Genomic DNA, 14,550 nt, shown 5'->3' on the forward strand with positions numbered 1-14,550 from the left:
AGGGAAAGCGTGTGGGTCAAAGCATAGCATGTCAGGGAAGCGGGGAGCCAAGCGTTCGCGCATGGAGCATATGCTAGAAGCAATGATGCGTAGGATGGCGACTATGGATAGGAGGTGGGGCAAGGTGGAGCAAATGGGCCACAGCCTGGCTGAGCTGAGGCAGAAGGTGGAGGAACAGGGTGGGCCGTCCGGGAGGCCGAAGCGGACAATAGTACCCCCAAAACCAAGGGGGGAATTGGAGGCTCTCCCTAAGATGGTTAGACATAAGAAGGGTAAGATCCAGGACCCCAAGGTAGTGGCACCTCTAGAGACACCGGGTGGAGGTGGTCCGTCCGGGGATGTATGACGTTACAACGCATGCTATTACAACGCCTACGTTTACAACGCATTTTTTACAACGCAAACACTACTACAACGCTATACTTTACAACGAATACTTTTACAACGCCAAACGTATTAAAATACTTAAAAGTGCTGTTACCACGAAAACCATTACAACGCATACCATTACAACGCGAAAAAAATATATTTTTTAATAAAAAGTTCAATAAAATCTGGCACGGGATGCAGGGAAATTAGGGGTTTTAGGGTGGGGAAGTGTATTAAAATGTGGAGAAAAACTGGACGTAAATTTACTGAAATGCATTACAAAATTAATACTCGAGCATTAAAATTAATACTCGAGTATTAAAATTAATACTCCCATGTCCCCAAAAAATCCGTTTTCACACATTTCAAAGTTTTACACAAATAACGTAAAATGTAACAACAGTTCATACACATTTAAATCATGAATATATCTGAAAATAAGTAAACAGAGTAAAACAGAAGACACATACACATAGTCGCCATTTTATCCATCTCACTTCTTAAACTTGTCCTACTACACTTTCTATGAAAACAATAGCAAAAGACATGTTCCAAAATGGATGCCAAAACGGAGCAAATAAATGAAAACAATACATCTTTTAATGGTTTTTTAAATTATCATCTTCCACAGCAAATTAAAGTATACTAAAAAACACAACAAACGCTGTTTTTTAAAAAATTAATAATGACACTGACTAAAACTTATAAATACCAGGAAGACACCATTTTGCAATCAGTTGATTATCAACTACCAGAGAGACCAGACGTAAAAACCTGACCCTCTGACACCTAGACTGTGACCTCGACTGAGAGAACGCTGCAATCGTTTGGAGAAGCATTGTTACTTTGCAACTACTAGTAAGTCACTAATATATTTGAACACCTTGTTTTGTCCTAAATCATGTTTTATTTCCATTCAAAATATGTTTTAAAAATATTTATATTAATTTATAAAATGTACTGTTTCTAATTTTTTATTAGTAAAGAAACTTTAATATATACCAACTTAAAACATCTACTTGTTTTTCCTAAAACAGAAAGTTGTTTTTCTATCAAAAGCCAAATATCGTTTCCCTAATTTTCCTTCACCTCAACGTAATCGACTCACCTTTGCTATTGTGAAGGTAAATATTTTTATTTTTTTTGTTTATAATTCTTGTAATTTAAAAATATATTTTTAGCATTAGCAAAAGTGTTGTATGGTATAGGGGTTAATATTTTTTTTTTTGACCATTCACGCTGCATCATAAACGAAATTATGCGATGGTACATGGCTAAAAATTAGTAATATTACTGCACTTAGGTACAGCAGTAGAGCAAGCGTTTCATGTTACTGGGGTAACTATTACTATTCTAAGTCCCCGAATGTGCAGCAGTAGGGAAATTGAGTGATGGTGTAGGGGTATCCATTACTACTCTATTTTCCTAATGTATTGAAAGTGTAGTATGTTTTGGTGTACCAATTATTATTCATGCTCAAGTGTGATGCAGCACCATGGAAAATATGATATGTGATGTAGTTACAGTCAGTTCTAGTGAAATAAAATATCAGATTTACAAAGAACTGGTCTCATTTATTTTTTTAAACCAACGTTGTCAAAGTTGTTTTAACTATTAATTTTTTTTTTCATTTTCACAGACAATCGGTTGCAACTTTGTGGATTAAATCACTAAAACAAATAACTTAAACCTGCAGCCAGCAGTACAATTCCGCAGCAGCAGCCAAACCTAGAAAACAATCAGCTAAAGAAAACGGTATTTTAAATTTACACTGTTATAAATTCCTCAATATAAAAGTTATACCTATTACTATTCTAACTCCAGGATGGTGCAGCAGTAGGGAAAGTGTAGGATGGTGTAGGGGTATAATTTACTATTCTAACTCCAGGAAGGTGCAGCAGTAGGGAAAGTGTTGGATGGTGTAGGGGTATAATTTACTATTCTAACTCCAGGAAGGTGCAGCAGTAGGGAAAGGTTTGGATGGTGTTGGGGTACAATTTACTATTCTAACTCCAGGAAGGTGCAGCAGTAGGGAAAGTGTTGGATGGTGTAGGGGTTTTATTTACTATTCTAACTCCAGGAAGGTGCAGCAGTAGGGAAAGTGTTGGATGGTGTAGGGGTACAATTTACTATTCTAACTCCAGGAAGGTGCAGCAGTAGGGAAAGTGTTGGATGGTGTAGGGGTATACTTTACTATTCTAACTCAAGGATGGTGCAGCAGTAGGGAAAGTGTTGGATGGTGTAGGGGTACAATTTTCTATTCTAAGTCCAGGAAGGTATAGCAGTAGGGAAAGTATTATATAGTAATAGTTAAATACAATGTCATAATTTCAAAAATGTAATCAAAATTTGCATTTCTCACCAACGTTTTGTTTCTTCATTTTATTTTTTTCATTTTTCCAGACAATTGTTTGCAACTTTGTTGTAAAATTCAGTCAAACACATAACTGAAAACTCCAGCCAGCAGGCCAATACCACTGCAGAAGCCTCACCAAGGAAAGGAATCCAAAAACAAAAGGTATTTTTAAACAACACTGTTTTAAAACCATCAATATGTTAGTCAAACCATTTACTTAGTAATAGTAATAAGATCCCCAAATGCATAAAATAAGGGTTGTAGTTGGAAGAACTTATTTTTCTAACTCCAGGAAGGTGCAGCAGTAGGGAAAGTGTTGGATGATGTGGGGGTACAATTTACTATTCTAACTCCAGGAAGGTGCAGCAGTAGGGAAAGTGTTGGATGGTGTAGGGGTACAATTTACTATTCTAACTCCAGGAAGGTGCATCAGTAGGGAAAGTGTTGGATGGTGTAGGGGTACAATTTACTATTCTAACTCCAGGAAGGTGCAGCAGTAGGGAAAGTGTTGGATGGTGTAGGGGTATACTTTACTATTCTAACTCAAGGATGGTGCAGCAGTAAGGAAAGTGTTGGATGGTGTAGGGGTACAATTTTCTATTCTAAGTCCAGGAAGGTACAGCAGTAGGGAAAGTATTATATAGTAATAGTTAAATACAATGTCATAATTTCAAAAATGTAATCAAAATTTGCATTTCTCACCAACGTTTTGTTTCTTCATTTTATTTTTTTCATTTTTCCAGACAATTGTTTGCAACTTTGTTGTAAAATTCAGTCAAACACATAACTGAAAACTCCAGCCAGCAGGCCAATACCACTGCAGAAGCCTCACCAAGGAAAGGAATCCAAAAACAAAAGGTATTTTTAAACAACACTGTTTTAAAACCATCAATATGTTAGTCAAACCATTTACTTAGTAATAGTAATAAGATCCCCAAATGCATAAAATAAGGGTTGTAGTTGGAAGAACTTATTTTCCTAACTCCAGGAAGGTGCAGCAGTAGGGAAAGTGTTGGATGATGTGGGGGTACAATTTACTATTCTAACTCCAGGAAGGTGCAGCAGTAGGGAAAGTGTTGGATGGTGTAGGGGTACAATTTACTATTCTAACTCCAGGAAGGTGCATCAGTAGGGAAAGTGTTGGATGGTGTAGGGGTACAATTTACTATTCTAACTCCAGGAAGGTGCAGCAGTAGGGAAAGTGTTGGATGGTGTAGGGGTATACTTTACTATTCTAACTCAAGGATGGTGCAGCAGTAAGGAAAGTGTTGGATGGTGTAGGGGTACAATTTTCTATTCTAAGTCCAGGAAGGTACAGCAGTAGGGAAAGTATTATATAGTAATAGTTAAATACAATGTCATAATTTCAAAAATGTAATCAAAATTTGCATTTCTCACCAACGTTTTGTTTCTTCATTTTATTTTTTTCATTTTTCCAGACAATTGTTTGCAACTTTGTTGTAAAATTCAGTCAAACACATAACTGAAAACTCCAGCCAGCAGGCCAATACCACTGCAGAAGCCTCACCAAGGAAAGGAATCCAAAAAAAAAAAGGTATTTTTAAACAACACTGTTTTAAAACCATCAATATGTTAGTCAAACCATTTACTTAGTAATAGTAATAAGCTCCCCAAATGCATAAAATAAGGGTTGTAGTTGGAAGAACTTATTTTTCTAACTCCAGGAAGGTGCAGCAGTAGGGAAAGTGTTGGATGGTGTAGGGGTACAATTTACTATTCTAACTCCAGGAAGGTGCAGCAGTAGGGAAAGTGTTGGATGGTGTAGGGGTACAATTTACTATTCTAACTCCAGGAAGGTGCAGCAGTAGGGAAAGTGTTGGATGGTGTAGGGGTACAATTTACTATTCTAACTCCAGGAAGGTGCAGCAGTAGGGAAAGTGTTGGATGGTGTAGGGGTACAATTTACTATTCTAACTCCAGGAAGGTGCAGCAGTAGGGAAAGTGTTGGATGGTGTAGGGGTACAATTTGCTATTGTAACTCCAGGAAGGTGCAGCAGTAGGGAAAGTGTTGGATGGTGTAGGGGTTTTATTTACTATTTTAACTCCAGGAAGGTGCAGCAGTAGGGAAAGTGTTGGATGGTGTAGGGGTATAATTTACTATTCTAACTCCAGGAAGGTGCAGCAGTAGGGAAAGTGTTGGATGATGTGGGGGTACAATTTACTATTGTAGCTCCAGGAAGGTGCAGCAGTAGGGAAAGTGTTGGATGGTATAGGGGTATAATTTACTATTCTAACTCCAGGAAGGTGCAGCAGTAGGAAAAGTGTTGGATGGTGTAGGGGTATACTTTACTATTCTAACTCAAGGATGGTGCAGCAGTAAGGAAAGTGTTGGATGGTGTAGGGGTACAATTTTCTATTCTAAGTCCAGGAAGGTACAGCAGTAGGGAAAGTATTATATAGTAATAGTTAAATACAATGTCATAATTTCAAAAATGTAATCAAAATTTGCATTTCTCACCAACGTTTTGTTTCTTCATTTTATTTTTTTCATTTTTCCAGACAATTGTTTGCAACTTTGTTGTAAAATTCAGTCAAACACATAACTGAAAACTCCAGCCAGCAGGCCAATACCACTGCAGAAGCCTCACCAAGGAAAGGAATCCAAAAAAAAAAGGTATTTTTAAACAACACTGTTTTAAAACCATCAATATGTTAGTCAAACCATTTACTTAGTAATAGTAATAAGCTCCCCAAATGCATAAAATAAGGGTTGTAGTTGGAAGAACTTATTTTTCTAACTCCAGGAAGGTGCAGCAGTAGGGAAAGTGTTGGATGGTGTAGGGGTACAATTTACTATTCTAACTCCAGGAAGGTGCAGCAGTAGGGAAAGTGTTGGATGGTGTAGGGGTACAATTTACTATTCTAACTCCAGGAAGGTGCAGCAGTAGGGAAAGTGTTGGATGGTGTAGGGGTACAATTTACTATTCTAACTCCAGGAAGGTGCAGCAGTAGGGAAAGTGTTGGATGGTGTAGGGGTACAATTTACTATTGTAACTCCAGGAAGGTGCAGCAGTAGGGAAAGTGTTGGATGGTGTAGGGGTTTTATTTACTATTCTAACTCCAGGAAGGTGCAGCAGTAGGGAAAGTGTTGGATGGTGTAGGGGTATAATTTACTATTCTAACTCCAGGAAGGTGCAGCAGTAGGGAAAGTGTTGGATGATGTGGGGGTACAATTTACTATTGTAGCTCCAGGAAGGTGCAGCAGTAGGGAAAGTGTTGGATGGTATAGGGGTATAATTTACTATTCTAACTCCAGGAAGGTGCAGCAGTAGGGAAAGTGTTGGATGGTGTAGGGGTACAATTTACTATTCTAACTCCAGGAAGGTGCAGCAGTAGGGAAAGTGTTGGATGGTGTAGGGGTACAATTTACTATTCTAACTCCAGGAAGGTGCAGCAGTAGGGAAAGTGTTGGATGGTGTAGGTGTAACATTTGAGGTATAGTATTTAATTTTACATCCTAATTTTTTTTTCTTCTCTTCTCTTTTCAGATAATGTCTAGTCTTGAAGCAGCCAAATACATTAAATCGAGGAAAGGAAAAAATTTATTAAACCATGGTGGATACATATATAGTAAGGAAAGAATAAGTTTTCCTAGAAATCATTGGAGGTGTGTGCAATACTACACTACCCATTGCAGTGGCAGAGCGGTTACACTTGATAATTTAGTTGTGAAAACAACAGAACATAACCACTCTGCCTCTGCAATGGAGGTAGAAATAAGAGAAACTGTTAACGAAATGAAAGCTATTGCAAGCACCTCCAATGATTCTACAGGATCCATTTTAAGAGAGGTTGCACAGCATGTCCCCAGTCATGTTGCTAGTAACATGCCTATAATTCCTAATTTGAGACGAATTATTCAAAGACAAAAGCAGGCAAGTAACATCCAATTATCTACACCACATACCTTTTCTGATATTAGAATTCCACATGATCTTTCTATTTCTTTTTCTGATGAACCTTTCCTTTTGCATGACAACCAAAACCCTCAGAAACGAATTCTCATTTTTAGTACCCCACGTAACCTTGCAAAGTTAGAAAATAGTGAAATTTGGATGATGGATGGGACGTTTAAAAGTACACCCCATCCTTTCACTCAAATTTACACTATACATGCTAAAATTAACAATAATGTAATTCCCTTAGTATATAGTTTGCTACCTGATAAGACTTCTGCAACATACTCTGAACTTTTATCAGTTATTAAAAGTAAAACATCTCAAAGTCCTAGGAAAATAATTATTGATTTTGAATTGAGCATGATCAATGTGATCAATAAAACGTACACGGATACCCAAATTCAGGGATGTTTTTTCCATTTTTCCCAGGCTTTTTGGCGTAAATTACAAAAAACATCCCTAGTTGCAGAATATTGTCGTGATAGCAAACTACAGTTTGAACTAAAAAAATTAACTGCACTTTGTTTTGTTCCTCCCGATAGTGTGGACGAGTACTACACTGCTATTATAGAATCTGTTTATTATACAAGTAATGAAGAGAAATTGGCACCCATCCTAAATTATTTCGAGGACACATGGATTGGGCACCTAAGCAGATCGGGTCGCAGGAGGAAGCCACGATTCCATGTGGAGTGGTGGAACTGCTACACGAGCTGTTTAGAGGGAGAAGCAAAAACAAACAATGCCATTGAGGGATGGCATAACTCCTTCAACCATACAATTGGCAAACCTCATCCAAACTTCTACTCTTTCTTGGAAACTTTGAAAAAGGAGCAAAGTTTTCAAGAAATGAGACTAGCCCAAACACTTGCAGGTAGTCTAAACCCACGAGTAACTGTCAAAACTAAGGAAATGTCTGAGAGACTATTGGCTATATTACAACAATTTACGTTGTGTGTGGCTATAGACTACCTGGAAAATCTTTCTAACATTCTTTCTTTCTAAAACTAATTTTGTACTTACTTTCTTGCTTTGCATCAAATTTAAATATCCTTTAATTTCAATTGGCATACAATTTTTTTCAAAAAATGTTTTCAAATGTAAAAGTCGGGTCTCCTAATTATTGTATTTTTTTTTCCAATCTTCATTTATTTCTAAACAACCAATGTTACCGAATCTACTTCTCCATAATATTTAACCAATATTTCAAAAACCAAACGCCAGTCAATAATTATCTGAAAACTTCATAAGTAACTACGACCCTTAAATTCGACAAAAAATCCAAGTTCACAAAATTTCAAAAGTCAATCCATTTTCCAAAATGCACATTGCTGCATAAACACCAAATTAATATCAATCTTTTTTATCAGAAATTTCAAATACGTTTTTTTTTTTTTTTTAAATGAAGATATAAATCATTAGTATTGGTTCCGAAGTTATGTAATAAACTTTGTTAGCAGTAACTTAAAATAATTTTGCAGTTACTTACATTTTTAAATGAACCAATACATTTTCGCGACCCGACATAGGCATACATTAATGACATAAATGTGGACATGTTTTAAAACATTTTAAACATCAATTAGTTATTCCGCAACCTCTCCTTATTCTTTTGTTACTATATATGTATCTTTATTAAAGGTTTTATCTATAAATAAAAGTGAAAAAGTTTCCTACCTGGACGCAGATCAGCTTCCTGCTGCTTCCTCCTCCGATGCTCTTCAAAATGGCGCCTTACGTCTACGTTCACGTCACGACGTCATCGCGCACATCAATGTTAAAAAAGGACTATTTTATTTACTTTTTCTGTAAATAAATGTTTATAAATGTAAATTACTTATTTATATGTTTTCTAATAAATGTACATTATGTTAAAAAAATCAATAAAACATAAAAGTTTTTTCAATGTTTGTTCTAATAAAGAAATATTTATTAAACGTTATTTGTTTACTGTAATTATTTTTTTAAATTGTTAATTAAACATGTAAAATGTAAAAAACTTTTTGTAAATTTACTAAATGTGTTCCTTACCTCGACTCTTTTTTCTTTTTCCTTTCAAACTTGCTTTTTCTTCTCTTTCTGCTCCTTCTTTTCTTGTTCCGCGGGTTGTATATTCTTAAGCTGCCAAAATAAATGAAGGACAAATAAGCACATAGACTTCAATGCAAAAGCGTGGGAATTTTTTTTAAGTAAGTTCTATATTCTTAAATCTAATTTTTTTTGTATTAATATTATATTAAATTCTTTTTTATTAACCATATGATTATTTTAGATATAATTAAATATTTTTTTTTTTATTTCATATTTAAATATTCCAAAATAACTTATTCTTTTTTAACTTACTTATTTTTCATTTAATAAATTAAAAAATTGTTGTGAAAAAATACTCAAGTATTAATTATTTATAATACTACTCGTTTTCATTTTTTTTACACTCCATAAGTTTTTTTAATTTAATTTTTATAAATACTCCAGTATTAATTATTCATCATACTACTCATTTTTTTTTTTGTTTTTTAATTAATTATTTTTAACATACTTCAAAGGTACTTTTTTAAATGTTATTGTATATTTTTCATTTTTATTCTGAATGATAAAAATACTCAAGTATTAAACTCTCAATACAACTCAATTTTAATTTATTTATTAAAATACTCTTTTTTTTTAAAATACTCCACTACTTATCTTTTATACTAATATTCATATTTTTAAATGTTTCTTACTATTTGTATTTAGAAAGATAAAATACTCAAGTTTTAAACTCTCATAATACTACTCATTTTTAAATTCTTTTTTAAAATACACTTTTTTTTAAAGTACTCCAGTATTAATCTTTTAAAGTACTACTCATATTTTTAAATGTTTCTTAAATATTAAATAATTAATACTCAATAATTAATCTTTCATATATATCTAATATAGTATTTTATATAAATAATAAAAAATTAATTAATTATTTTGCAAACATAATAAATAAAACATTTTTAAAAAAATGCGTTGTAATGGTATATGCGTTGTAAAAGAACTTACCATATAACAGCATGCGTTGTAAATGCATGCGTTGTAAAAGATTTTGCGTTGTAAAAAATGCTTTGTAATAGCATTACGTTGTAAAAGTTGCGTTGTAAAGGTTGTTTCCCCCGTCCGGGCTCCCAGCAGTGCCAGAGACTCCTGATTTAGTGCCCAACGTTCCAGGGTCACCAGTGCCAGTACCTGCACCAGTTCCGGTGGCCCCTGTGATTGAACCGGTAGTGCCAAGTATCATCCCAGTGGTGTCCCCAACAGGCCCCAATGCTCCTGTCTTGAATCCTGTGGCCCCAGTACCATCACCAGCAGGGGGTGGGCAGGTCCCGTTGGAGTTAGCCACTCAAATAGCGGCAGTTCTTCCATGGTTAGGAAAGGGGGGGTGTTGCCCGGGCACCGATCCTTTGGCAGAGGCACAAAGATTGGTGGCAAAGATCATGGCAGCCCCGGGCGGAGAACAGAGCTTGGGCGCGGAGGAGGCCCAGCAAGCACAGCCAGGGCTTCAGCAAAGCGACAGTGGAAAAGCCAAGACAGCAGAGCCAGCGGGTAAGGAGCTGGCTTTACCTTTGTTGGGCGCCGGGGTGTTACCTTCCAGGAAGGAGTATTTAGCGCGCCATGTTGCGAAAGATGTGAAAGAATTGATCTGGTCTGGGGCGTATGTAAACATGTTTTCCTTGTTGATGGATAACAGGGAAATGGATTATGCAAAGCAACAAAAGGATTTGATGCTTCCCAATGAGTGGCGGGCGGAAGTGGCTAGATTCAGGGTGGAAGAGACATGGACAAACTGGATAAGGGCATTTTCTTTGTATATGGCCATAGTGGCTGAACGTATACCTAATATGCAAGCGGAAATGGCTTGTTACCAAAGCAGGGTGGCAATGGCGCATGATAAATACGGTGGTGTGGGGTGGAAGGAATATGATATGAACTTCAGGAAGGCAAAAGAGTTTGACCCTTCACTCACATGGGACAGGGTGGATTCTATTTCCTGGTTTGATCAGTTTGGCCCAGGGCAGTCGGGCAGTACAGGTCAGAATTGGGGCAAGGCACACATTTCGCCGCCACATCAGCCCTTTCGGTCAGGGCACCCCGGTGCGGCAGCGCCGGCCACTGAGAAAGGGGGGAAGAGAAAGGGAGTGTGTTGGGACTTTAATAGGAAGTCCTGTACTAGAGCCCAAGGCACCTGTAAATTCAGGCACGCATGTGCCATATGTAATCACCCCTCTCACCCAGAGTCAAAGTGCCTTAAGAAAGGGAACACCTTTTCAGGGCCAAGAGGGGGTAAAAAACAGGACTGAGGAGGAAATGGAAAAGGTAACGCATTCACCCATTGATGTCTTTGCTATGAATCCCTGGTTAAATCGGTATCCAGATCATGCTACAGCTAGGATGCTGCAGGAAGGGTTTTTGTATGGTTTCAGGATACCAGTTGGGGATTACAAAGGGACATAGGAGTGCAAAAACCTATTGTCTGTGAGGTCAAACATAAGGGTGGTAGTGAAAAAGATTGAGAAGGAGTTGGGTTTAGGGAGAATAGTGGGTCCGTTTGATGTCCCCCCGGTGCCTAATTTTGTCTGTTCTCCCCTAGGTGTGGTACCAAAAAAGGAAGAGGGGGAGTTTAGGTTGATTCATAATCTATCAGCGCCCAGAGGCAAGTCATTGAATGATGCCATCAATGAAGAACTTGGCAGTGTAAAATATGCGTCCTTTGATCAGGCAGTAGAGATGTTGAGGGTTTTGGGTCCGGGGGCCTGGCTGGCAAAATCTGACATTGAATCTGCATTCCGATTGTTGCCAGTGCATCATTTAGATCATCATTTGCTGGGTTTTTCATTTCAAGGTCAGTTTTACATGGATAGGTGCATGCCTATGGGTTGTTCAGTTTCCTGTGCTTACTTTGAAAAATTTAGTTCATTTTTGGAGTGGGTTTTCAGACAAGTGACAGGACATCATTTTGTGATGCATTATCTCGATGATTTGCTCTTTCTGGGACCGGCGGGCTCTCAGGAATGTTTTGTGGCCTTGGAGGAATTTTGTGGACTCATGCGTACATTTGGGGTCCCCCTGGCTCAGGGGAAGACAGTGGGGCCAACAACCACAATTGAGTTCCTAGGCATTGAAATTGATTCAGTACAGGGCTGTTTTAGGTTACCTGAACAAAAGATAATGAAATTCCGTGCTGCTTTGCAGCAGTGTTTGTTAAAGGACAAAGTGACGTTACATCAGTTGCAGCAGGTGGTAGGCCAGTTGAATTTTGCACTAAGGGTGATACCTATGGCTCGACCATTCTCTCGTTCCATTTCTCAGGCTATGGCAGGCTTACACGAAAAACACCATCACACGCGACTGTCATCTGAGGTTCGCCAGGACATGCGGATTTGGATTGCATTCCTGGAGGGTTTCAATGGCAGAGTAGTGTGGCCCGGTCCCCCCATTACTTCGGCTGCCTTAGGTTTATGGACTGACGCGGGTAGTGTGGGATTTGGTGCCATACTTGGGAACAAGTGGGTGGCTCAGCCGTGGCCGGAGTGGTGGTGTGAGTGTGGCTTAACAGCTAACATAGGTTTTTTGGAATTGTTTCCCATTTGGGTTGCATTAACGGTATGGCCCCAGGATCTGCAGAACCAGTCTGTAATCTTTTGGTCTGACAACATGACAGTGGTAGAATCCATCAATCAACAGGCGGCAAGGTGTAAAATGATTCTTCGCCTGTTGAAAGAGATAGTGCTGTTATGTATGAAACTAAATGAGCAGTTTAAGGCAAAGCATGTCCCGGGAGTGCGGAATAATGCTGCTGACGCACTCTCTCGCTTCAAGATGCAGGTTTTCAGGGACCATCTACCATCTGCGGAGGCAACATCAGCACACTTTCCCGAAGTTCTTTGGCAGATTGATGCCCCCAACTACAGAACCTCGTGGCTGCTAGCCTAGCTCCTGGGACCAGGAAAGCTTTTGAAGGGGCGTTTTGGTCTTACTGTACTTTTTTGGGTCAAGACTGGGAGGAGAGATGGGATACGTCAGGCGCATTCCTCTTGTTTTTAGACAGCCTACATAAGGGGGGGCGCACAGTGGCAGCAGCCAGGCGACATGTAGCGGCAGTTTCCTTCTTTGCGCAGATTAGAGACACAAACGATCCCACAAATAGTTTCATTGTGAGGAAGGCATTGAAGGGGTGGCGACGAATCCAAGGTGGGATTCCTGCCACCAGGCAGCTGATAGGGTTGGAGCGGCTGAGTGCGCTGCTGACGGCGCTGGGCGCCATCTGCAGTTCAGTGGGGGAGACTCTATTAATCAGAGCTGCCTTTGCATTAGCTTTTTATGGGGCATTCAGAGTGGGTGAATTGGTGGCACGCAACAAGCAGGATAGGCAGGGTGGCCTCTTAATGGAGTACGTAAAGATACAAGGTGACATTTTGCTTTTGACCATCAAAAAATCAAAAACCGATCAGGAAGCTCGGGGTGAAGGGGTGGTACTGCATAGGGTGCGAAACAACCCGTGTTGCCCGGTAATGCATCTTGAAAATTTCCTCAGTCTGAGGAACAGCGCATTGGGTGGAGCATTATTATTACATGCGGACGGTACACCACTTACCAGGTACCAGTTCAAAACAGTATTGGATATGGCAATCAGCAAGGCAGGCATGGATCCAAGTGTTTTTGGAACGCATTCTTTCAGGATAGGGGCTGCCACTGAGGCAACGGCTAGGGGGTTGCACTCCAGTAAGGTACAGAGGATTGGACGATGGGTTTCCAATAGTTATAAGCGTTATGTGCGGCTGCACATGTTGTGATGACACATTATAATGGTGTACTGATGCTTCTCTGTCTGTCGTTTTCTTCACAGTTTCTCAAACCTGTCACGCAGGGGGGGAACTGCCATCATCCCAGCAACAACATTCTCCGCATCGATCAACAAACCTACAGGTCACAGGGACACGTAATGTGTGGATTATGGAGCATTCATATGTACGGCGTATGAAATCTGTTTTTCTTGCAGGTGACTATAGGAAACGGGCAGAGCAGAAGGGGTTCACAGTATCTTTTCATGGAAAGGGGGGCCTTTGCCTTAGTCAATTTAGGGGCTTTATGACTGATCTGCTGAAGAGACACAGTCCTCCTCCCTCTATCGTTATTTTACACCTGGGGGGCAAGGACTTGGTCAGGTTGGGCATGAGGGTCTTGTTTGAGAACATAATCTCTGAGATTGGTTGGTTAGCCATGGCGTGCCAAGGTTGAAACATAGTTTGGTCACACATGGTACCCAGATTTAAATGGAGAGGGGGGGACTCTGTGAGAGCTTTGAACCACTCGGTAAAGAGGGTCAATAATAAAATAGGGAAACTGTTCCGATCTTCCAAATTACAGTGCATTGCAGACCAGTTAGAACTGGTCTGCCCCCATGTATTAGGTTAAAAGGCTGGGGAGCGTGGGACTCGGTCTCTTTGTCCCGCGCTCTCCCAGCATCTGGTCGCAGCCCTTAGGAGGCTGCTTAACTTCTTTTGTTTGCCCACCCTCCATCCCCTGTTGCAAGGTATTTAATGGGTGTTTGTAATTGACGGTGGGGTTCCTTCCTTAGGCATTTTCTCCCATTTGCAGGTCTTCAATCGTCGTATTTATTGCTATTCCTTGGTCAGGCGGTAAGGTCATGACTAGTGAGCAGTAAATTTAAGGTCCTTAGGGGGCGGCCTCATTCTCGGATGGGGTCGCCCAGGGGGAGGGACAAGGGGCCTCTCCTATAACTCCAGGGGCGGTACATCCGGTTGGCTGGATGGGTGCAGGGAAGGGGGGGAGTCACGCTTTCTTTTAGGCTGGTTGGCCACCCCGCACTGGCATGGACGTTATTAAATGGCGCAGAGTGCAAGACCCCCCAAATTGACG

The sequence above is a fragment of the Triturus cristatus genome, chromosome 10 (assembly GCF_964204655.1).
Source record: "Triturus cristatus chromosome 10, aTriCri1.1, whole genome shotgun sequence".
NCBI classification, from domain to species: Eukaryota; Metazoa; Chordata; class Amphibia; order Caudata; family Salamandridae; genus Triturus; species Triturus cristatus.